The sequence below is a fragment of the Lutjanus erythropterus genome, chromosome 19 (genome assembly GCF_056507025.1).
Source record: "Lutjanus erythropterus isolate fLutEry1 chromosome 19, fLutEry1.hap2, whole genome shotgun sequence".
NCBI lineage: Eukaryota > Metazoa > Chordata > Actinopteri > Lutjaniformes > Lutjanidae > Lutjanus > Lutjanus erythropterus.
The window spans coordinates 9,889,284-9,914,357 of NC_139335.1; the positions used below are offsets into that span (position 1 = coordinate 9,889,284).

Consider the following 25,074-nt stretch of genomic DNA (forward strand, 5'->3'; position numbering starts at 1 on the left):
GATGCATGAAATTGTGATCATGAAGTTGGAACACAATCTTTCTAGCTGAGCAGAGTTGGGGATGATATTGGTACAAAATGCCATGCGTGATGTGGCTGACAGTCGAGACTGAATGTGTGATATTAGAGTTAATTAAAGCTTTGCGCCCCATCTACTGCAAATGCTTGCACTTCTGCAATTAAGAATCAAAGGCGAGGGCTTAGTGTCAGGGGGGTGTCTAATACATGGTTTTAACAGGAATGGGACCTGATTTGCCAAGCTCCTAGCGACAAGCATTAACAACAGCCTCAAATTAGAGGGACATTAATATTCATAAGTAAAACAATTCATCCTGTGAATGTGTGATGAAATGGAATCCTCTGAGGTGAGCTCTTGTGTCCAGGCTGCCATCGTTCATTAAAATATGCCATTACCCATGAAGTGCTTAATCTTTATGAAAGGGTGGTAAAAATCTGTTTGAACTGTTCTGACAGAAAGGTGGAAATTGTAATATTGTTCAGCACCTTACATTATGGTAATCCTGCACATTTTTTTTTAAACATGATCATGTCAAACACTATAGGTTTCTATATGTCTCATTAGCTGAATCTATTTGGGCGTCCTCAATGAAAATATGTAATATTTGCTTGTGCACGCTGATATTTTATTCTATTAATAAGACATGAGTGCTTTGTGGTGTTTTAGGTTAGCTGTAGCTGTACACTGCCACTTGCAACACAATCTGAATTCTGCATGTGTGTGTGTGTGTGTGTGTGTGCGTGCGTGTGTGTGTCGTCTTATTCCAGTCCCTGCCAGAGTCTCTGCCACTAGCCTGTAATTATGATCCTCGAGGTAATTTTATCAGGCTCATTAGCTCTGATGAGTAAACGAGAAGCGTGCCTCTAATTTATTGGCCATCCAGGCTGGAGACTTAATTCTCATCAGAGAGATCATAATATTTGTATAGAGAGACAGATATACAGTACATATACTCAGTTACAAAAGCTCCTAGACCAACACTGAGGCCGAGACTTTTGTCACCTAAAACCAGTAATTACACTCAAAACATGAAGTCTGTTTGGATAATTGGGCGTGTGCTAAAATAATTTCGACACAAGTCATTCTGACGAGCGGGGCAACACAACATTGTCTCTTTTTGATTCAGGCATGATTTCAAATGAAAGCTATTGTTTGTATTCTACAGAGTCTTGTGACTTTATCTTCCTGCACAAAATTAGATTCTCAAACCTCTGCAAACAAAATTGCATTGTTTTGTTCCCTGTTCAATAGAGATGATCCATTTTCTGTGTCAGAGAATGTGTTAAGGGAGCGGGGTAAATATGCTCACAATTTTCAGTGTGTAGAAATTTGCATTGAGGGGAAATTATGCATGCTGGCTAGTGGAAATGAAATGTATAAAGTGCATGACTGGTAGACTTGACAAGTGCAGCTTTCATCCATCTCAAATGAATAATTTTCACTTCCCTTAAACATCCTTAATCCAACCATGTTATCAGCGGGCATGCAGGATTCTGCCAGACTTTCTCCTTAACGGCACAGCAACTTTCAACTTGCCTGAGATTCTGCACTGCAGTTGCTTACCACATGGTCTTAGGGACTCACTCTTATCCTTTCCTGCTGGTTTTGTGGATCAGTAAAATTCCTTCAAAACACAATATATACATAACGCAAGTCTTAATAGATAGCAGAATGTCTCACTCTACCCTCCTCTGTGCTGCCTCAGAGGTCGACTTAATGCACTGTATTTTACCTCTGATTCACATTGGCAGAGAACTCAGAGGATGGTGTCTAAAAAACCTATTTGCTCGGTGGCCCTTTGTCCTCTATTTCAAATTTCAGTGACAGGCCCTTCCATGCTAGTATAACGTGGTTTGGAAATTCATATGGCCGTAAAGGGATAGAGGAGGATATTCATGGTAAATTACTCATTTACAGCCCAGCATTCAGCAGTTTGACTTGTTATTTTGAGAACATTTAGTCTTCTTCACTGAAATACATACTTATGACGATACTATATTGTGGCAAATTCCCCCCTCTGCATCCCAATCCTTTTAATTTATGCACTGTGGCATGTTGTCTAAATACGGCTGACAATAAACAATTAAATGTGTAATTGGTGTTTATGCTGCTAATCCTTGTGATAGCCTCTAATATGAAGGGTTACCTGGCTATTTTCAATATCCACTTTCACAGAAGCCTCAGTTAGCGATAAGAATATTAACCTCATCAATTTCAGGTAACTTTCAACGCTTTAACATCTTGTCTTAAAGACCTACGTGTTAGCAGGAGTCTCAGCCTTGGCATTTAGTGACATTTTAAGCCTTTTAACAGAATCCAGACAGGGATTTGCAGTTTCCACCAAAGGAAAATAATTTATATCCTCCTTTCTGAGAAACTGTGGGTAGAGGGATTAAATGCACCAGAGAGATTTGTATGTGGTGCAAGTAAAACAATATTGTGACTCAGTTAATACATTTTCCTACCATCTTACTTTCATGCTTTGAGGAAGTCAGGAGTTGTTACTCATCGGGCTGAAGTTGGCTTTGATGCTTTTCTTGTTTAATTTTCTCATTTTCGAGGTTTTGAGTGTATAGGTCATAGTGATGACAGTGCTGTGTACCTGAACAGTGCTATAAGACACCTTAAATAAGTGTCTGCAGGCAATGAGGAGTCTGACCCTCGACCAATTATTCTGCATTCCTCCCCAATCAAAGTCCCTTAAAACCTTTGGAACAAGCAAATGTTTTCACCCTTTTCAGAATTATATTTAAAACATGATGATGTCCAGCTCACAAAGAGGAAAAACATTTCTGAATGACAGTTTGGAACACAAAAGGTCTTTTTCTGCATGTTGGATGGTTTGTGGACTGTGTATCTGCCAGTGTGTGTGAAGGCTGCTGTGTAGTGGAGACATGCAGGGCTCTGTTCTCTCTGTGGGCAGGCAGCTTTGATGCACTGCCTCTCTTATCTCATGCCTGGCAAGGTTAATGAAGTGGTGGCACTTTTGGAGGAAGTAGAAATGGGATGAGTAGCAAAGACCAGAGGAAGCTTGGAGATGAAACGTCCTGCTCTTAGCGGCTGTAAGTGGCAATTTTGGTGAATTACATAGACAATAAGAAAGGGGGTTGTCATCCTCTTAAACACAACAGTCGTCTGAATCAGGAATGGTTGATTGCATCTCTTTCAGCCTGGTTCATATGAAATTACATTAGCATTTAGGCATCACTTGTAACTTGATCTGTCAAACATCTCCTTATAAGGCCAAGTTTGTGTTTCTATGCAACATTTAAGTCATGTTTTGTGCTCTGTAATGTTATGAATTGCACACTCAGGCACAAAAAACATTGTGAAATGCTAAACAGTCAAAGTCGTTTTGCGTCTTTGAGCGTTAGATCTTTCCTCATATGGTTTCCAGCGGGGTGTAGTCTGCTCTAGCCCTTTGAAGGACCTCTGGAAACCCACTGCGCCTTTGTCAGGGGCAACAAGTCTCACTTAAGTGACAGAGTTGGCTTATTTTATTTGTAATAAGTGTCTTGGAAGCTGGCTCGTGGTTCCAACTTAAACAAAGGGCAGAAATGCCACCATAATATAAATATAATAACAGGTGATGTAGTGCTAATGCTCTGTATTCCTTAGCTTTTTGGTTTTAATATTCCAATTCCCTTTGCATCTATAAGAGCTAATAGGTAAACAGTCCTGAATGGAAGAAATGAAGCAGGTCTACATGCCAATGAATTAGCATATAGATGAGTTCATCTCATACAAATAGTGCTCTTTTGCCCAGAACTCCCTGTGCTGAGCAAAGATCATGTATGTAAAGTATGCATGCAGAAAATGTAAATTAATCCATTTCAATCATCATTCAATCTAATAAGATTTTTTTTTCTCCCCTCTCACGTTTGTCCCTCGTTGCTCAAATGTCCAGAAATATTGAGAGGGCGGTCAAACTGTTCCCCCGAAGCAGCTTAATTGTTTAACGTAAAAAAAAAAAAAAAATGTGGGGAAAAAAACAACACAAAAACATAGGAGGATAGCAGATGTAAAATTGATGTCAATTACAAATAAGCACCGGGATCATTTGCATGTGGATCAGACAAAGGCTGAATTGAGTTTTGCATGTATAAAAGCACCCCAGTGTTGCTGAAATCAAATAATGCTTTGATTTTCCAAAGCAGAGATTCCATAAAAGGAGTGCCATTGACCGTATGTTTTGTATTTGATCCTCATTATTGTAATTCCATAAACAAACACCACCTCTGTGAAACACAACTATTTGTTACATAGCTCTTGTTAATATGCTAAAAGAAGCTTATAGAATTGGGTCAGTTAATTAAGCAATTAGCTTATTTCAGCTCTGTGGTCAGGCTGTTACTAATCTATGGCATTATGAGCCCAGATCTGCCAAAACCAAGAGGCTTGTGTGTCTGTGTCTCCCATCCCGTCTGACAAAGGATCATGTTTGAAGTCATCCTCTCCCTCAGCAGAAAGCCAGGAGACTTGTCTCTGTGCACTAATGCTCACGTTTCTCATGCAAATCCCTGGAATTGAATAGGTTGTTTATTGTCTTGTTAATATATTGAGACATTTATGTAGTGCTGTTGAAGTGTTTGCTCTCTGCATTTGTAGCTGTGTTAACACACATGAAATCCCAGACAGATTAGAGTTTGATAGCGTTAAAGCCATGATGAATGTTGGTGGCTTTCAGCAGAGCCCAGCACGTGGCTTCTTACCAGTCGTCTGACGAAGGCACAGTCAGGCAGCACGACCGGGGAACATAAAATACATCAGTGGTGTACTTTGATGCAACTTTATTTTTTGTTGGTTAAATATCCTTAAACTGTTACTGTGGGCCAACACTTCCTGATACATTCGCTGATTGTGCATCTTGAGTTGTTCTGTGTTTCCCAAATTTCCAGACTGAAAAAAAAAATGCATGAATTTCTACCACACAGCCTTGTTTTAGCATTTATGGGCCATTCTCCCAAATTAGTGCAACCTGCTGTCCCACCACCAAACAACAAATTTAAAAACCATTAAAGTGTCTCTGTGGACCAAACTACTGTGGGACATAATGAGGGGGAGCACACAATCTTTCAAACATGTTGTTTTGCATCTAAACTGATAAACACTGAATCTCACTAACTTACACTGACTATACACTGACAGACAATAGTGGTTATATTTAAATTTTTTATCAAAATTATTGGGAGATTTCAGTAGTCCCTGGATATTGTCAGGGACACGTCCATATCATCCCCACCCAACTGTGTGCCCTGAATATTAAAAAAAAACAAACGTGGGGTACTTTAAATTTGGAGGCAGCTGTCCCAAACCCTAACCTTTAAATTTCACTTTATAAAAATGAAAAACAAAACAAAACAAAACAAAACTTTTTTCCATTCTTGTTTTTAAAAGATCTTTTTGTTTGTCTTTTAAAAGTGAAGAAAAAAACAAACAAACATTTATTTTGTGTTTTCTTTGTAAATCATGAATTTTTAAGTTAAAAAAGGTGACATTTTCATGTTACTACCAAAACAGTTTAAGTTTGACTCTCTGGGCTGGCACTGATTTTAGCCACGCCCCCACCTTTTGATCAGGAAGTAAGACTGTGTCCTTCTCCCTCTCATGGCTGCATGGTGAGTAGATAAGTCCCCTTATTTTGACGTAAATGTGTTCAAAAGTCTGAAAATTAGGGTATAACCTTAAGGAATGTCACCAGTAAACATAATTAAAAGTGTTTTTGGCTGTTATTGCAGAAGGTTTATGTGTGTTCAGCTGTTCAGAACTGCTAGCTAACCATGTGCTCACTAGCATCTTTGAAACAGGCTCAAAGTGATCTAAAGTTGTTGCTGCTTAAACAATCACAGCCGAAAACTCGATGAAATTACAGTGATTGTTTTGGTAGTGACCAAAGGAAACATTTGATCCTTTATTTGGAATAAATAAACGATTTTTTGGCATAGTTTTGTAAATCAAAAGTAGTTTAAACTCCATGTCAGTTAAAATTCTGTGATGTGACCATGTTTGAAATATAACACTCATTAACATTTGTCACTACCGAAACAGTAATGTAACATTTTGTCAAAAATATCCTTTAAGTAACTGTACTTGTGGTCTGTGAAAATGGAAAAAGGCTATCTGTATTTATGTTATTATTATTAAGAAAGGAGGATTATTAGATATTTCTTCCTCCTGCTCCTCCAGCTCCTTTTTCTATCATGAAATGTGTTTAAGTAGTTTGTGTTAGCGTGCACTGATCTGTTTTTGTAAAATTTGTATTGACAAATACACTGGAATGAGCTGACTAAACTAAACTGAACTAAATATAGTTTCCCCAAACCTTTTCTCGTCCAAATTTGTTTAGTCTCTTGATTTTGTTTTCACTGCAAAGCATTACCACAAGAAGTTGTTGCACTACATCAGACTCCATTTTTGTTTACTTCTGCTTCTCCATTGTGCTCCTTCCTGCACGATAATCGTAATAATATCCTGTAGTGTGTGATGCACAGTTCTTTTCAAATCTTGTAGTGTGTGTTTGAGACTGGAGAATCTGCGAAATTTGTCCTTGTGTACGTGATGCAACCCGATTTCAGAGCTGGTCAGGATTTTAAAACTCCTGTAGTAGTCTGACTTTAGACTGACATTCATTGTTAATTTAGCTCTGTTTTTTTTGGTTTGTTTGTTTGTTTCCACCAACGTTTGAACTATCTGACCTTTTAGCTGTTTTGTGCTGCACTTTGGGCGGGTTGTGTGCTGAAAGTTTATCAGTTTTTTCTTTAACAACTGCTGCTGGAAATCTCTGTTGAACTGAGAGAAAACTCCTCTGATGATGATTTTCTGTGGGCTCTTCTCTACAAGCAACTGCTTTCACATCACATGTAGTACTGTTATCCACTGTCATTATAAAATCATTGATTACAACTGCTTTAAAGCTACATGTATTTAAATGTTTGTTTCAGGTTATATATTGTATCTATTCAACAGAAGAAAACATCATATTAATCGGCGATGAAGGCAACATTCTTCTCTACCTGATTGTCATCTGCATTGTTGAACGAATAATAATTTCATCATTTACAATAGTTAAGAGGTTGTGATGCTATAGAAGTCCAGTATATTTTTATTCTATAGTATGCTAATAGCATTTTGATGAGGGAAATCTGAGTGAGAAGTGTACCTAATTGAAGGAAAAGGCTTGAAATGCATTGTTAACGGGTCAGAGAGGCACCACTTATGGCCATGATGATGATATGCAAGGTGTGGAAATGCATTTCCAATCTCCCTGGCTTGAGCCCATCAGTTTCCATTCAGAAGTGTGTGCACTTGTTCATTAAGCTTATGCGTATCATCAACTGGTGCACTCATTCTATCAGGCAGATATGGCAGGGATAAAACGATGTGAAGGATGGAAATTCAAACAACCATTCTCATTTGCAAAGGTCATTAAAGCCTGGCATACATTAGAAAATCTACTAATTATGAAATGGCTTAACTCCACATTCAGTGGGATTATGTCTACTCATTTAGAATATGTTGATCCCCTCCCTTACTCGTCACAAGACAGTTGATGTATGGGACTTGTGGCACAGAACTAATGTTCCCAGTGCTTGTCGGTCATCTTAACTGACTGTAAGAAGTCCATAAAAGTGGCCGTCTTGTTCCGCATGAATATCTGAATCAACACTACAAGACAGACACAAGTTTTACAGCAGCTGGGAAAATCTGTTGTATTGATGATATTTGGCTCAGCCGCGTGATAAAGTGTGTATCAACAAATAATAATCACAGTTAAACTGACGATTAAAACCTCTAAGCTGCATCATGGACCAAGTTTTCCACCTGCAACACAAGATGAGTGCAGAGCTTTGTTGGGTTTTCATGGGTTTTAAGTCTAAATATTGAATAATTTACTCTTCCATGGCGTTTTTTACATGGAGTTATAATCTGCTCATCAAACACTGGTGCTGCAAAGCATGTAATATGATACAGAGTCAAATAATGCAATATATGTGACTTTAAAAAGTAATGTATCAATTTATGAGACTTATATCCTTTGTTCAGGAGTTAAACAAACATGGATCATACTATGAGAATTGTTTTCAAATCTGAAAACTTTTGGATTAATTTATTTTACATGAAGATAATACTGCAGAGAAACTGTCCCTTCCTTATAATAAAATGAATCCTTTTGTTGAAATAAAATATGTACATGGTAAAATATATGCAATGTGACATTTTTTTAAAAAAGGCAAACCAAATTCTCATAATGAAATTTTAAAGTTTAATAAAAGTAAAATACGATTCAGACACAAAATAATGTAAATGCAAACAGAGTTGTATAAAATCTAAACACGTAATTAATATGAAAGTCTCAATAAGATAAGAGACAACATTTTTTCTCTCCACAACAGCTGCAACTAACGCTCTTCTCATTGTCGATTAATCTGTTGATACGTTTTTGATTAATCAGTCAGCTGTTTGTTATAAGTGTCAGAAAATGGTGAAAAATGTCAGTGTTTCCCAAATCCCAAGTTGATGTCCTCATTGTCATCTTGTTTTCCCCACAACCCAAATACATTTCATTAGCTGTCACAGAGGAATAATAAAAAAAAAACAGAAAATATTTGCATTGAAGAACTTGAAGTTAGAGAATTTCTTCCCCAAAAATGACTCAAACCAATTTCTAGACGATCAAAAATAGTTTGCATTCAATTTAATAATCAACTCATAACTGATTCATGTTTTTTTTTATGAAAAATAAGGGCCCTTTATTATTATTTATTTATTATTTACATGAATGAATTCAGAACATCAAGTATATTAAATAAACTGAATATTTGTTTTCATGTGTAAACAATTCTGAATTAAATTAAACTATAAGAAGACATTTCCATCCTTTATATTATTAAGTTGATTCAAGTGTTATTCTTTACATTGTCTACATCACTGTATATGATCTTAAATGGGGAAAAGACTGAATAATAAACAAGATGTTTTTTTTTAGAAGAGTGAGGAATTAGTTGATGTTGCACTAACCCTGCAAAGAAAACCCTTCCTGCAGATCCAGTTGTAAGTGGTCAACACATTTTCCATTATTTGTCTGCATTCTTCTCTTATAACATAGATTTTTACTCTTCCTCATATTTCTTAGGAACTGATTCAAGCTCTGTACTATTGATGGTGTAATTCACAGTTAACCTAATGACATACCTCCAATAGTGCTTGTTGCAATCCTATAATTGACTGAGAATCTTCCCAGAGAATTAACTTTAGATGATTGAACCTCTTACATGGATCGGATGCACACATTGTCACAGACCGGACCTTTCAAAATAGCCTCCACACTGTGGACCTTGTTGGATCAAATCACTCAGAATTTGGTCTATTTAATAATCCAATTGCCAATTAAGACAGGCGGCAGTGCTTAGATCTATAAAAGGTTAATAAGCCTCAGCTGCAGTGTGTTTCTCTTGGGTAAATGTCACTTAGACGTAGGCCACCATGGGTCAAGATCTCCCTCCAGATCTAAATTTAATCACATAGCATCGCCTGGCCCGGTCCTCACCCTCATTAGTCCTTGGCTTGTGCAGGAGTATGATCTGCCCTGTTTTAGCCCTGGCACTCTCCTCCCAGCCCCCGACTCTGACCCAGACTCGCCATCAGCCGGCAGCGTCCACGCACTCACAAACTCAAAGCTGAGATCAAGTCCAGCAACTCTGCGGATATACAGTAGATTTGCGTGACATGTGGGTCTGGAGGAGTGTCTTGCACCAGGGGGATGCTATGAAATGTGCCCATACCATCATATGGTGCGATCTGTTGGCTGAGCTGTCACCTGATGCAGGCCTGTGCCACCTGTCGGCCTGCCCCACATAATGACAGAATGACCGGAGTGATTCAAGCAGCCGTCTCATCTTAATTATCTCCTCAGAGTTTAATTAACTAGCTCATCTATTGGCCGAAAGAAAAAGAGAGAAAAAAAAAAAAGCAGCCTCGAATCACTTCAAATCACAGCCGCTGAGACAGAACGGATCATCGTAAGATTATTGTTTTGTTTAAAGCTGTTCAGACGCACGAGGTGCATCATGACGGATAAATCCTGAGAGGCTGTGCATGATTAGAATGGATACATTTCCATATTGTTTGTGTGAGCACCAGAGGGAAAGCACTGCCACGCGCTCTGTATGTGTTGTGAGTGTGTCACTTATTTTACCACTGCTGAAAAGATGTCATGGTGTAAGGAGTCCATATGGAACAGAATGCAAAATCATTTAGTTCTGAATGTTAATACGAATTACGTACAAAATGGGTAATAATTCTTCTGCCCTACAGAAATGATTAACATAATTCTGATAAATAGGCAGATGGCAGAATGTGTGAATTGAGGTAGATTTATCTTAATTAATATCTTGAACCTACTTGGAGAAAGGTAAATGGCTCCACCGGGGCCAGAGATGTTCCTCTGTCTTGTGTGTGTATCTTTCTCATGGCCTGACATGTAGTAGTGGCCCGAGGATATTAAGTTGCTCTCCAGGTATGCATCAAACCCAGGCAGCCTGCTGATAATGAACATATACCCAGGCAAGCGAGCAAGCAAAGACACACACATACACACACACAGATGGAAACACACCCCGTCACAGCCCCCACTTTTACTGCACACACACACACACACAAAATAAAAAAAAAAAAAAACATTTAAACAGTTTTTCCTTCTCTCAGCTGCAATGAGGCTAACATTCATCATCATTCCTGTGAGCTCACATTTCTTGCTTTATTGCGGGTGTCGAATAAAGTGTGAATTTCTTTTACTCATCACAAATTAAGGCAATTAAAATGTTAATTATTACAAGTAGAAAAGGGACAAAGGAATTCAAATAAATTGATGTATTGACGTTTTTTTAATTAATTCATTCGGGTTCCTACTGTGTTGGATAATTATGCTTAAGTGTTTAATTACATATTTTGATGGGATCCTCAATTACTCTGGCTTAATAAAATATCATTAGCCTGTCTCCCAGGTTCTAAGCTGTGGAGACGTACAGTATTAGTCGATGTATTTAAATAAAATATTAGATTACAGGCTGGTTCGGGATATGTGGCAGGTCTCCAGCCCTCAATCTACACTAAATCTCTGTTAACCTGGAAGGCGCTCTGCACATCAAAGTTTGACACAGCAGCAAACAAACAATGTTAAATTTACATATTAATTAGTGGCAGGCTATCAGCACGGCTGATGAATTCAGATGTGTGGCCCCTTCGCTGTGGCTCTGCAGCGATCCACCGCCACAGTGCCGCCTTGCGGGAGGCTCAGCATTCCACCCAGCAGAACAATGAGAAATTACCTAGACCTAAAGGCCAAGCAAACCCTCCCTCCCTCATCACAGACAGGTTTTATTACATGGCGAGTGTAAATATTCAATATCTTTTCACTGACTGTGTGTCTTACAAATCAATTTGCAGTGTCACGACATCAACCGCAAAATATGCAAAGCACAGATAAGTACCTAGTTGTCACCCATCCAGTGTTGCTCAGTCAACCTCCTCTGTCAAAATGCACATAAGGAACAATGGCTGCCATCTGGTTGCTGTATGAAATTATCTTGTTTAAATCCTCTAAAGGTTATTGCAGTTAGGCAAGTGATCCTTCAGTTTTTCATCTCTGTGTTACAGAGCAATGGGAACACGTTTCCACTGTGTATTCTGTAGGCTTTACCACTTCAACGTGTATTTTTTTTTTTTTTTTTATGTGTTTTACATCTTCTTGCAAGGAACAAGGATCCTTGGCAATGGCTCAGAGGCAAGATCCTATAATTAGAACACAGTTCAGTTGGTTAGCAGGTAATTTACCTTTAGGGGGAGAAGTCTAATTATTGTCTTTGAAAAGCTAATTTAGCGTCAAACACTTCAGGTGTCTTTTCCCCTCTCTTCAGCAAAGGGAAAGGTATCCTGGAGCACTGTGGGGTCTGAGCCATCTCTTGTGCCTCGTGCTTTTACTGTTTTATGTTTACATGGCTGACTCCTAAAGAAGAAATTAGGAGCTATAAAAGCAGTGCAGAGCACTTTATCCCTTTGTTTCCTTCAGCAGGTGTGTGGAGAGGAAGGCACCACTCCTTGACCCGCCGATAAATGCTCTAAGCAGGCAGGCCTGTTTTCTGGCAGATGGTGTTTGTGAGTGACACCGGTTCCCAGCAGAAGCAGGCCCAGGGATATGATCACAGTGGAGTCTCTATAGAGCAAACCAGCCTGGTTACCTGACGGCATATGCTCTGCTGTGGCCTACACCTGCTGAAGGATGGCGTTTACACCATAGTCCCTGGACTCCACCTCCGAGAAGGCTGTTAATCACAGCTCACCACTCATTCAGGCACTTTTGAAAACAGAAAATAACCGAGTAGCCGAGGGATCCTCGCTTGAACTCAGCATTGTTCTTTTTTGTTAGTCAAAAATAAGATTGCGTGTTCTGTTGGTATCGTGGTTACATCATTTAGGAGCTGTTAAAAATATCAGACATCGGGACACGCCTGTGTTTTTGCATTTGTTAATCCCTCTGACAACATCCAGGAAAAATACAATGCTGATGAAACATGAGCTGTGTACCAACACACAAAAACTGAACAGGCAGAGTTACAATGGATTTGCATTTTTCATTTGTTTTCATTTTTATTTCATATTTAAGTTTTGTTGTCAATACAGTTCAGTAGTTTTTCTTTCTAAAGTCTAATCTTTAATTTTAATTTCAGTCAACTAAAATGTTTTTTTCACACCTCATTTTAGTTTTTAGTTTAGTTCACTATAATAACATTGGACCACACAAACAAAGTGGCAAAATAAAGATTACACAAAAGAGTGTGCATAATAAACATATTAGACTGTTAGATCTGTCTTTGATGGACACTACTGTCCCTCAATGCAATGCATAAAGGAAATGGAGGAGCTGCAAAATATTAAAGGGACAGATCACCCCAAAAACTAAAATACTTTTTTTTCTCTCTCTATTCAGAGAGAGAAAATATAACAGTAAAGTAAGTAAGAAGAAGTAAAGTAAGAATATAAAAGTGCAAATATTAAAACACTGAGTCGGTTCATTGAGATTGGAAGAACTTGCAAGGAAGCCATGACAGTTGGTCATATTTGCAGAAAGGTTGCAGTGATTGGACAAAATCAGGTCGTGCAGAATTCAGAGATTAGTTGGTTGAATCTGCCTGAACTGATGCGTAACAGCATCACAACTTCTTGGAGGGACTGAATAAATGAGCCATTTAAATGAACTTACCTGTACTCTCCTCTTATTAGACCCCCCACAAACAATTTTTTTGTCTTCTATTCAAAGGAAATTTCTATTTCAGGCACTGACTGTCTTGTAGTATTCTAATTAGACAACCACTTTGTGTTGGCTAAATTTTTACTTTTTTTTTTTTGTGGTAAATCAAATTTCTGGATATCTAAACTAAATGCTGCGATAAAGCTGCAGCCACATTTTCCTCTGGCTCGGAGACTGTTTATCCCTCATTGCTGGTAAATTCCAGCCAGACCAGCAGGGACTGAAGGACAACAGTGTCCACAGCCACGGGGATCAGTAACAGGTCCACTGCTGAAATATGTGCAAAGTGTCAATAGTCTGGAGCTCCTCTGTCCAACTGGAAGCCATTGAGCTGCTAAAACAGAACTGGTGATTAGGACACAGTCACCCCAGTCGGTGCCAATTCAGATGTCTTAGCTACCCTGGGCACGGCAGTTTGATCTGCCTTGCTGTCATTGATTCACAAGGCTTCCAGCTGGAGCAAAGATCCCCATTGAAGCGTGAGATAGAAACCTCTCCATCTTGGCACATCTTGGCTGGCTCAATCCCCTGCAGGCCATTAGGGATAGAATATGTTGTTTTCTATTTTTTTTCCTCCAGAAGAAAAATACAGTCTGTCTTCATGCTATAACAGCCATTACTTAATTGTGCCGGATTTTCCGAGCAGAGTGTTGCTTTAATTAAGCAGCTAATTGCAATGTAGCTCTTGATTAGCTTTGGGGGATGGGAATGTTCAGACAGGCTGATACGTTGTGCACACTTCAGAATCATTTACAGAAATTGAAGCTAATTTCGCTCTCTGTCTATTGCTGCATTAATTTAATTTGGGTTGCTTTTAGCTCATTAACACTTCTAATTAATACGTTGACATCACTATTAAGATGTCTCTTTGAAATTGGTGTCTCCTGATAATCAGGATGGAAGAGGCTGACGGATGGAGTGAGAGGCTGACTGGGGAAATTGTAGAAAACTCCTTCAGACTAGAGGGGAGGAAGACACCGTCCTCATTTATAAACCTCTAATATTGTATCATAGTGGACACTAATAGGAGGCTGTGGCAGGTGACTAAATTGGAAATGAAAGGAATGCTGATTGTTTTAAAATTTGATTGGGGTTACTCTGTGTGTGTGTGTGCGCACACATGAGTGCGTGCATGCATGTGTGTGTGTGTGTGTGTGTATTTGTCTGTGATGCTCTAGGGAGCTGGGGGCGGAGGTGCGTCAGGGCCAGATGCCATACACAGCTGAAGATCACGCCTGAGTAACTGTGTGTTTGGGTTTGTCATTTTAATGAGCAGAATTTAGTGACTATGGGCTGGTAACGCTGCGTGAGAAGCCCCATTACATTACCATCACTTTAACCAAGCTTCACTCACTAGTATGTATTACGTAGTATGATTTTTTTCTTTTTCTATAATTTTAGAAATAAAATTTGGAATTAAATTCCTGCAGTTCATATGCTAAATCTTTTTTTTTCTGTGTGGCAAATGTACTCTCTCTATTGTAAATTTATAATTGTCTCATTTCTTATAGTTTAGATTTAAAAATATTAAAAATATACAAGAAAGAAAAAAACATAAACAAGAGTAATAGATTAATTTAACAGCAAACGTTCAGCAGACATAAATAATTAATGTCCTAAAAGGAGTGGGAAGAAGTAATAAGCCCTACCCCATTTTTTTATATTTCTTCACACTTTCTGAAATGCTCGATTATTCCAGTTTTTTACCCTATTTTTAACCAAGCCAACTCAATCAAATCAACAAATGTAAACATTCATAAAACAGCAAGAGCAAATATGCAGAAAAAAGTAAACAAAACAACCTTTAACATAATAAAATGCTGATTTTCTATAAAACAATCTCAACAATATTAACTAGCCTCAGAACTGACCCTATATGATATTAAACCATTAAACTGCTGCCTGTCAGTGAAATTACAGCTGAATTATTAGACTCATTACCATGAAGAGGTTAAAAACTGCAGTGGTTTTTCTCCACATGACAACCACACACTCAGTCATGCGCCCTAAGCAATATAATGCCTCTCTGATTGACTTTCTCTCACGTTGTCTTCTATTAGCTTCCATAAGTTGAGAAATAAGCATTGATTGGGAAAGGATTCAGTTATTTGGCGTGCGGATCAATAGGGGACCTAGTTTTCCTGTGAAGTGCTTTTCTTTGCCGGAGTCTTCCTGAGGACAGGCCACACTGTAGGAAAGCCTTCTGTTTAGCACTTCATTAAAACTGCCTCTAATAGGAGCCACCGGGGAGATGCTCCCTGCATCGTGTGTAAAAGCGATCAACATCTGCATCAATTAACCCCTTCGTCCCCACGGGGCCCATTAGGAGGAGGAACACCCTTTAAAGCTGCATATGGTTTTAACTCACAATGGAGAGTGAACAAATATAATTGCTTGTTTGCTTTAACATTTTTTTTTTTTTGCTGTTTGTGTGTTTCAAGAATATGTTCATCTAATATTTTTTTTCCAAATTGGACAAAAGGCTACATAAAGAAGTGGAACAGTTACAGCTCTCTGTCTCTTGAAATAAAGAACAATGGATAAAAGTTGAGTAAATATAAATGCCAAACTTCAATAAAACTAATTATTCTTGTACTGTAGACAGATGTATCTAACTTTTAGTAAACTAATTATTGTTTATCATAATAAGTCACAGTCATATGTTAGTGCCCAGACTCACAGCTGTGCTATAAACAGGTTTACTTTAAAATGTATTCAGTTACCAAATACAAATTACATGACATTTTTTGTAATCAGTAACATAATCCACTGGATTACAAAAGAGTTGTCTAATCTGAATACTTTTGGATTACCTCAAAATGAAACACTGAAAATATTGCACCTTATGCTAAAAAAAAACAAAAAAAAACGGACGAGTTCCACAAATATGGTTTTTGCTTTTTAAAAATTTCAAAACATTTTTAAGGCAAATAAAAAGTATTTTTTCTACTTCTTTTTTTTTTGTGGAGTATTTTTCTAAGAATCCTCACATGTCACACGATTGAGCATTTGTTATCAAGAAAAAAAAATTAAATGTATAATCTGCAGGATTTTTCTCCTCATTCATGACCCACTAGAATAGAAGTATGTGGTGGTGACTCTATCTGCAGAGACTCTGCCTGTAATTCCTTATTTTTCCTCATTGTTTTGCTGTGCAGGGGACATTTCAGCAGGTCAAATTGTTGGTATTTGATGTCTTGATGCATTTAGGGACATCTCGGACAAATCTGACTCTACCTTTAAAGATGTAATCAAAAATGCAATCAAGCAACCCTTGGAAATTTCTAGCTATAATCAAATTACACATTTTCAAGAGCTGATTATAGATATTTTTTATTTATTTTATCTATTTCTTTTGTAATCTCATTATGTAATCCCAATTACATGTAATCTGTTGCTATCAATGCTGACTTTAAGTGACATCCAGTGTTTAGATCCGTTTTTCTTTCCTCGACCAACTGACAGCTCCAATTAAAGAGTCTTCACGAGCAGCAACAACAGTGTGGACACCTGAAATCACTATTGGCAGAAGATGTGAGAGGAGCTTTTATTGGTACGACTTTTACCAACAAAACCTTTGTGGAACTGCTGTGATTTTAAAAGACAAAAAGCTCTATAATCACAAATTCTCCTTTTATTTAGATTATGCCACATTTTTTTTAGAGGACATATGAGATATAAAAATAAAGTAATGTTTTATTACAGAATTACATTCGTTGATTGTAGTGCTGTAACTCATTCACATTTTGAGCCGTGATAATTTATGCAACAGATATTAATAGAGCAATTTTTCATTTACAAGAAGGCGTTATGTTATAGCAGTGCACCATTTCAATGAATACTTCAGATGGCACGGGACAATTTGAGCGAGAACATTTGCTTAATTAGACACAACTTGTTTAATTTTGTGCACAGTGCAATATTATGTTTAAATTGGGAGTGATTCTTTGCAGTACGATAAGTGACATTAAACTGGAGACAGCCTGTGTGATTAAACTAAATTAAAATATGTTTTCGTACAAGGAATGTGGTTAACTGCACCTCATATGGAGCACTTCTGCTGATGAGCCAAAAGTTTATGGTCTGAATTTTATAATATATAAATCTGTATATTTTTAGAATTCATTGGAGAAAACAAGAATGAGTGGGATGTTTCTCTCATCACCTGTCCACAAGTGTTTCTCCCTCAGTAAACAACGACAGCTGAGCCCTGATACGTTTAACAAACCCCAAACCAAATCAACAGTAATAAAATCACTCATTTTGGTTAATGAGCATATTAACAGCAGAGGTAGTGTTTAAGCACAAACAAGAACAACAACATTAATAATTGCAACTCTCTAGTGCCTGGCTGATGTAAGCTTTAATAATTAACAAGTCTTTGTCTTATCCCCTGGAGGCTGTATTCCTATTATCCAACTAAGTTACAAACGAGTAATTACGCTGTCACTGAATGGTCACAACAGTTTACCTCAGAATATCCCCTGGTCCTCATTTAATACCTGCTTTCAATCTACACATATCCAGCTTACCTGACAGATGCCTCCGTTAAAGGCAAGGCATGGCATTTCAACTTATTTATTTCACTTTTTCTCCTCTTATTAGAGGATTACTCCTCTTACCTCCTGTGTTTACATATTAGTGCTAATCCAATTGAGTCAACAAGGGCACTTAGTGCAGGCTATGAACTGAGTCTGAGGGACTTAAAACGGGAGGGGAGGGGATATTAATTTACTTCTTCAGATTTTAGGCTTCCAGGGAAAATAGTTTTGAACATCTGCTATGACAAATGAAGCATTGCAAGAGAGCATGTTGTCAGTAAGAGACAGAGCTGTTGGAGGTAAGAGTCGGCCTGTAGAGGGAGCCCCTGGTTATGAGTCTGTCCATGAACTACACTGGCACTAATGTAAACTGTATATTTTTGTGGATTTTTAAATAGCCTTTGGGGAAACATGCAGCAAATCTATGGAATCTGATCTCTCTTTCTGTTTCAGCTAAAACACACACCAAGGGACGAGCTGTGCACACAAACGGCCCAAAGTTCACATCTTTTCAAAGTGTAATACAAGTGATTAGAATAGGAAATGTGTTCGGTTTAAGTTTAGGCTGGGATTTGATGTAGGCGCAACAATTTCTCATTAATGAGGATTCGGATCCCTGGGCTCTCCCCCTGCTTCGCCCTCTCTCCACCATCATCTCCATAACATCAGTCATGATCTTTGACCTGAGGGCCATACCCCGTGTCAGCTGAAACTAATTAGCCTTTGATCGCTGGTGACTGCACACAACACGAGTCACACCGGAGACGTGGTTTTTTACCAGGGGATCTGGTTGCTACACTGGTGTAAGTGCAAAAGAAATACCTTGATGTGGAGATTAGACATCTAGCTAAAACATAGATATAAAAACGGCTGCAGGTATCTGTGGAACATCGGTCACATTAGTTCCTGCTGAACACCATGCAAGGTCTGATATAGAAGAATAGCCTCGTATTATGCAGAACTCAATTAATATGTCTTGCACTGTATCGGCTCATTATAGAGCCTGTATTTGTTTAGTTGAAGCATTTATCTTCCCCTAATTAGTTATAGATCAATAAAGCAATTGATTTTGCAGTATGCTCAGAGTTAACGTATGAAAAATGCAATACAACCTGACCGTTACACGCAGACATAAACATGACTCTTCAGATTTCCCTGTAGACTTTGCACTGTCAGCCGTTATGTGTGTCAAAAATACCTCATGAATTACTGATCGCGGGGGGAAATGGCATCATTTACAAACGCAAACAGTGTCCTAAAATCCCGTCTGTGTTCAGAAAAGCAAGAAACAAATCTGAGTTTAATCAGGTTTGTGAGTATAAATGATCTTCACAGGCTTCAAGGAGGACACAGGATGACATGTTGTGTTTTGTCAAAGGTTTTTTTTTTTCAGGCATTTTTATCATTAATCATTAAGCCTGTCCCTCTTTCTCCAGGGCTCAGAGATGATGGCAGCTAATTAAGTAGTGGCTGGTGTCAAGTATACTAAGAGACCATGTTAGGCAGGGAGCTGCTCTCTCAAACCACTGACTTAAAAGGCATTTGTTCTCTGAGTCTTTCCTCCCTAAACTTCTTTTTTTTCCCCTCCACCTATTTCTTTGAAATGTAGCAATCCACATTTCCTCTTTCCAAATTCTCCTGCTGCAAAATAAAGAGCGTTAAATTATACAGCATGAAGGGTTCAAACACGCAGGCATGCAAAATGGTTTGGCTTTGTTCACAGTAAGCTGGTGGAAGACAAAATTTGGCAGTATGAGTTGAGGCATTTCAAGTGTGGAGGGAAGAGTCAGAACATAGTGTCATAACAAAATGAATAAGCATTTTTTTCTGGAGAAGTTGAGCTGCTAATGTTTGTATTTTATTTTGGCATTACTGAAATGACTCAAATTGTAATTGCTTTTTTTTTTCTTCCAAAAAAAGGTGCAGGAGGAACATTGAGTGAAAGGGCTTTGTGTGTGGTAGAACCAAGCTAGTAAAGTAACACCCATTAAAACGTAATTTGCACCTTTAGGCAGTTCATTAATATAGTGAATGGTAGAATCACACCAATATAGTCTGTCCTCACCTTAGGGCACCATCTCTATTCATCAAAACACACACACACATTTCTCATTTTCACTAACATTAGTCACCATTGCTGAGCTAAGGAGCAGCACTTGTGAGACAATAGACACATATGTGTGTGTAATGTCCTACAGTCGCTGTCAGCCACCCTGAAAGGCCCGTCCAATGTCATTATTTATAATTTGGATGCTAAACAAGGTTCGATGTGATCTGTGTCTTAAACAGCAACTTGTTCTGCCACTGTACACTCTGCCTGCCAAGACATGACATAAAGAAAATAGAAATATTTATCATGTATTCTCACCGTTATTGTCATTTTATCAACACGCTGCAGGCATATCGTAATTTTTTTTGAATGGTTCACATTATCATTTAACTTAAATATCTATTTCAGGGAGGTTTTCATTTGAGTAATCGCCCGAGGCTGCGGTGATCCAATCAATCAGCGTGACTGAACTTCATACACTTCAGTGTTCTTAACTCTCAGATGCAGGCTTCCTCCTCAATGAGGGCCACACATAAACAAATATGACTTGTACGCGCACAAACCCTGAGGCCAGACCACAATGGCTGCAGTTCTGCTCTCCGCCAGCAGATGACCAATTCTCTGTCTTTTCCCCAGTGGACCGTTCTGTCTGGGTTCTCCATGAATTTCCCTTTCTTTTCATCACTCTCTGATGTCCAGCTGCTCCTGTCAACACCTTCTTACAGCAAGCAATTCATTGCAACATACTGGCAGCTGAGACCCCTGTGATGAACTTCAATCTGCCGTTTGCAGAGGGGGCTTCACCCTGAGTCGGGCTAATCAAGGGAAACACCCCCTTCCAAGAGGGAGGGCGTCTACAGACAGATTGAGCCCAAGTTACCCCGTAATTACCCTGCCACTGCCCCTCTGCTGCAAGCTGCTGCGTCTGAACCCAGTCAGCAGAGGAACAGACACTTTGGTGATTACTTTCCAATCTGTTTAACAGTGAACAACAACAACCTATGTGCTTCCATTACGCTCATAAACCACAACTTTTTTTTTTTTCCCCTGAAAGCATTTTTTAAGGGTTCAGAGCACCAGGCATTTTGTTATGCTTCCTACGGTAACACAGTGCAAATGTCTCTTGCCGCGGGTTTCGATTATTTCCAACTTGGTGCAGTCCCTGGGGGGAAGTTCTCGGGGCTTTCTGAATTTTATTAAAGCCTCTACAGCTGATTACTTGGAGTGAGGTGCACAGGTTGGTGCATTTTAGGAGTGGAGTGGAGGCCTGACAGGGTCATGTTTAACATGTCCACAGGCAATCAATTCACCTTAACCCCTCCTGGTACTCCAGCCCTCTCCACCTAAGCTGTCCTTAATAACCAGGCAATGGCGAATTACTGATAAGGCACCGGGGTCTCTGACCTATATATCCCTCCCTGTATGTATTGGAAAAATCCACCCTGAAAGAAATGTACATTTATAATGCATAGAAATGGTGAAAATTAAACAATCGCACATTGCACGGCTGTGGAATTCACTTTATTCTGTATTTTGCTGCGCATGGAGGATTTGTTTGGTGTTTGCTGGGTGAAGAATTGGGCCAAATTGTCTAGATGGGAATATATCAGGCACATGCAGTATATGAAGGGTTTAGTGAAAATCAGAGAAATCACACACAAACATGGAATGAAACGTAATATTATGAAACCAGTCACGTCCAGACTCTGTAATATGCCAGAATGCTGTTTTTTCTGCACTATCTGCTAAATGTCTTGTAAATAATCCAAAATTCCTTATTATAAAGTGAACAAGGCTATGTGTAATATTAGAGCTGCAATGATTAGTTGATTAATTGTCAAATATTTTGAATTAATTGTTTTGAGTCTTTTTTTTTTAAAGAAAAAATGTTAAAATTCTCTGATTTTAGCTTCTCAAATGTGAGTATTTTCTGGTTTCTTTCCCTCTCTATGACAGTAAACTTTATGTGTTTGAATTGTGGACTAAACAAGATGTTTGGCAATGTCATCTTGGGCTTTTGGAAATAGTAATCAACATATTTCTTCATTTTGTGACGTTTTCTGAATTTTATGGACCAAACACTCATTCGATTAATCAGGAAAATGATGAACAATAATAATAAAAATAATCACCAGTTGCAGTCCTATATTTTCATGCAGATAGTGTTGGAAAAAAGACAAAAAAAACCTGAATTTGTATTGTGTAGGTCTGGACGCGTTAGTGGTCTGGCCAGCGCCATTAAATGTGTCAGATATGACAGAGGTAATCAATATCAGTCAATCAGCACCAGAAGCCCATTGCGATTTCTCACTGTGCTTGTGATTAATAAGAATAAGTTAGATTGTAGTTAATATTTTCACACGAATGTAGATTTATTGTAAGTATTGGAGTTTTGTCTGGCTTATTTTTACTGTGGATATCTTCTCTAGCTCAGTGGTTACACTGCATTTCTCTTACATGTCAGTGACCTCTGTGTAAGTTTTTACTTAACAAGCATGCAAAGGGTTCTACATTTGCCCTCATATGACAGTGACTAATTGCCCTGAGGATGCGAGCTGCTTGTTAGGCAAAGGGAGGATTCTCTTGCTCTTCACCCGGCTAAATTAATTATTTTTCCTTTTCAATTCACTCTACCTCATCTTATAAAGGTTAGAAACCAGATATGAAGATTTTCCTCCTCTAATTGTATGTTGCTAATTTTCCATGTGGACTTGCTCCCAGTTGTGTTTTTCAGCACCGTTATCTCACCATACTGCGACCGTATTAAAGGTATGAGAGTCAAGGTTGTTTTATTTTTGAGTTGACTCGTTTGAAGTTTTTTATGTTACACATAGGTTTACTTTTGTGGCAAAATTGTTGTTGCAGGATTTTCAAAATAATGCTAGATAATATTGGTTATGTATTAGAATTTATGTCTATCAGTAACCAGCCTCTTAGTTTTCTCTTGGGCTCCGAAGACCCACTCCCCTTTCCTTTGTTAATAATTGCATTGTGCTGGCACAGGCTATATGCAATTAAAAGATCTGGATTTGCTTACATATAAACTTTTTTACATATATACCATATACCAATGTTAAAAAATTATAGGCTTCCCAAGATTTCCATTGATATTACCTATCATGATTCTTTTGTGAAAAACAAACCATCCTTAACTTCATCTTCATGTTTTATATTTGACTTTGGCATATTTTTGCTCAAAATCAAACATCATGTGCAAACTGGGATTACACCAACAAGGATTATTTTTAAAACTTGATTAAATCATGGTTTAACTTTAATTTATGTTTCACCAAACTGTTAAACCAGCTCAAAATGAAGAAGTATTAAATTTAGACCTCTTTTTAAACCTCAGAACTAGATTAAATTGGATTCTGCTGCACCAAAACATGAAACTCAGTCATCCATTATTGACTTTACATTTTTGATGAAATGAGTCTCTACTGAGCCATCATAAGTAGGCTAACTAGGCTAACTAACCTTTTAGCTAGCTAGCAAGCAATAATGCTAGCAAACAATCTAAGGTATTTTATTTTGTTTTGTTTTGTTGGGGCTTTATTTTAATTTGGAAAAACAAGTATATACTGTTTAAAATACACTAATTAAACTTTTTTTTTTTTTTTAAATTTGGTTAACATCTCTAATTTTTGAATTTTGAAAATTGTGCAGATTGTGCAACAGAGCTCTGCTAACTTAAATCTGGATTTAGTCATTTTAAACTTAGTTTTGCTCAATTTGAATTCAGTTTAGATTCAACTTTGTTCAACCCAGTCTTAGAGTATCTGCGTGATGTAAAAGTACACGTGTAAAGACTCATTTCTATAGTTTCCTCTGCTCTACTTGATGTTTTGCTGCCAGCTGCCTTGTCCCTTCCCATGTCTCCAGTAAGAGGCTTGTCTTTTTGTTCTGTCGCTGAGGTACCTGTGCAGCTGTCAGGGTCGCGGCTGTTTAGACAATTAAGAATGTTAGACGGAGGGGGTTAGTGAATCACCAAGAACATCAATCTGGCTGGACATTGTGCTCTCACATTACCACCCTGCTGTTTTGGTATTTATGCCCACTGTTTACACAGAGCACACAGAGGGGGTCCTCCAATCAATGCCATTATCTTTGCTAATACCACTGCTGCAGATCTAGCAGACTCTCATCCGTTAATGATCAAAATTAAGGTGTGCTGCATCACAGTAACTTTTGCACATGTACAGCACTTAGCATTAATCTCCTGCACTTTCCTTCCTATGTGTTGCGTTATATAACAGTTGGTTTTCCGCGTTTATCCTTCTTCTTCTTTAGGATCTCCTCCACTCTGCGCGTATACAGTGTCTCAACTACTTTCCCTTGTGTTCAGCACCATTTCACCCCACCTTCCCCCAACCTTTACCGCCCCGTGCCTGTCCCTGGACAGGTTTCAGCATATAAATTTGAAAATGATTTGTCCTGCCCTCTTAATAATAGATGAGAGAGCAGAGTCAGGGTCCCTTCAATAAACTCCATCCTCGCTTTAATTAGTGAACAAAAAAACGCCAGGCCTGCTGAGGACTCTGGCTTTGGCTCTGTGTTAGTAATTAAAACTGAAACCACCAAAAGGAGAGGAGAGGAGAAGGCTCTATTTTTAACGGGCAGGCTGTTTGGTGCCGAGTGCCCGTATAAGGTTCTGCAATAAAGAGTGATAATGAAGGTGTGAGACCTCTGGGGGCTGACTGGGCGCTCGCTACAATGGCTGCTCTCACACCAGACTGAAATACAGGGAGCAATTAGAGGAGGCAGTGCATAGACTGGCCACTAGAGATTAGTTAACACCTCAGGAGCTCCGCTTCAGGACAGGCACATGCTTGTTTTCTTTCTCTCTCTTTTGCTTTCAAGATAACGCACTAAGGTCTTAATGATGAGATTTATTTTATTCAATTGTCATCTCAGACAGATAACGTTTCAGCTGGTCTTGTTGCAGGTTGTGTTGGTAAAGCGAGGGTCATTGATCTTTTTGAGATTTGTAGTTTTCCTTTTAAATTATTCACACACGTATAAAAATCTCTTACTGTCACCAGCTTTTTCTCCACATATGGGTTTAAACACTATGACAAGCGCTGCCTGAGTTGGAGGAGACCTTAAGCCCAAGAACCAATCAAGAGGACATTGTTAATGGAGGCCACATATAAGCCGTT

General features: G+C 38.4%; 1 long non-coding RNA gene across 1 annotated transcript in view; it reads left to right on the top strand.

Annotated features, from left to right (window-relative positions):
* The first annotated feature begins 5,587 nt into the window (after positions 1-5,587).
* LOC146309285 (uncharacterized) overlaps positions 5,588-25,074 on the top strand; it is an 89,814-nt gene continuing 70,327 nt past the window's right edge. Inside the window, exon 1 of the long non-coding RNA XR_014772485.1 lies at positions 5,588-5,636. This is a non-coding gene — a long non-coding RNA (uncharacterized LOC146309285). The remainder of the gene's footprint in view (positions 5,637-25,074) is intronic.